This window comes from Pseudophryne corroboree, chromosome 3 (genome assembly GCF_028390025.1).
Source record: "Pseudophryne corroboree isolate aPseCor3 chromosome 3, aPseCor3.hap2, whole genome shotgun sequence".
NCBI classification, from domain to species: Eukaryota; Metazoa; Chordata; class Amphibia; order Anura; family Myobatrachidae; genus Pseudophryne; species Pseudophryne corroboree.
The window spans coordinates 537,055,921-537,057,586 of NC_086446.1; positions in this window are offsets into that span (position 1 = coordinate 537,055,921).

A 1,666-nucleotide genomic window follows, 5' to 3' on the forward strand; every position below is an offset into this window, starting at 1 on the left:
TTTTCATGGGGATCCTCCGAAAAATAGGATTTTAATTACCTACTGGTAAATCCTTTTCTCGTAGTCTGTAGAGGATGCTGGGGTCCACATTAGTACCATGGGGTATAGACGGGTCCCTTGGGGCCATGGGCACTTTAAGAGTTTAATAGTGTGGGCTGGCTCCTCCCTCTATGCCCCTCCTACCAGACTCAGTCTAGAAACTGTGCCCGAGGAGACGGACATACTTAGAGAGAAGGAAATACACAGATAGTGGTGAGTTTCACACCAGCTCACACATAACAGAAAACCAAGCTAACCAGCTTGAAACAATTCAGCAACGGCTGAACAATAGTACTTAACCAAGTAACAATGCAGTGCTTAACTAGGTAACAAAAGCAGGAAAACGAAGCGCTGGGCGGGCACCCAGCATCCTCTGCTGACTACGAGAAAAAGATTTACCGGTAGGTAATTAAAATCCGATTTTCTCTTACGTCCTAGAGGATGCTGGGGTCCACATTAGTACCATGGGGATTTACCAAAGCTCCCAGTATGAGAGGAAGAGCGTGGAGGCTCCTGCAGAACTGATTGACCAAACCTTAAATCCTCAGAGGCCAAAGTATCGAACTTGTAGAACTTAGCAAACGTGTAAAGCCGAGACACCCCGGGCAGCCGCCCAGGAAGAACCCACTTTACGAGTAGAGAAGTTCTCTTCACATAAATCTTCAAAGCCCTTACAACATCCAAGGATTTTGAAGTCATTGAGGAGTCAGTAGCCACTGGCATCACAATAGGTTGGTTCATATGAAAAGCCGACACAACCTTCGGAAGAAATTGCTGACACGTCCTGAGCTTAGCTCTATCTTCATCGAAAATCAAGTAGGGGCTCTTGCAGGACAATGCACCCAACTCCAACACACGTCTAGCAGATGCCAATAGTGTGACCACCTTCTAAGTAAGAAACTTGACCTCAACCTCCTGTAAAGGTTCAAACCAATCCAACTGCAGGAACTGCAGCACCACATTAAGAACTCAAGGTGCCGTAGGAGGCACAAAGGGAGGCTGGATGTGCAGAACGCCTTTCAAGAAAGTCTGAACCTCATGGAGGGCCGTTAATTGTTTCTGGAAGAAAATGGACAAGGCCGAAATCTGGACTTTTATGGAGCCCAAAAGCAGGCCCACATCCACACCTGCTTGCAGAAAGAGGAGAAACCGCCCTAGTTGAAACTCCACTGTAGGAAACTTCTTGGATTCAAACCAAGACACATACTTTTTCCAAATTCAATGGTAGTGTTTAGACGTTACTCCTTTCCTAGCCTGAATCAGAGCAGGAATAACTTTTTCGGAATGTCCTTCCGAGCTAAGATCTGGCGTTTAACCTCCATGTCGTCAAACGTAGCCGTGGTAAGTCTTGATAAGCGAACGTCCCCTGTTGCAGAAGGTCCTCTCAAAGAGGAAGAGGCCTTGGATCTTCCAGCAGTAATTCCAGAAGATCCGCGTACCAAGCCCTTCTTGGCCAGTCCGGAGCAATGAGGATCGCCTGAACTCTTGTTCTTTTGATTAGTTTGAGAATCCTTAGGATGAGTGGAAGTGGAGGGAACACATACATTGACTGGAACACCCACGGAGTTACCAGGGCATCCACCGCCACTGCTTGTGGGTCTCTCGACCTGGAACAGTACCTCTGAAG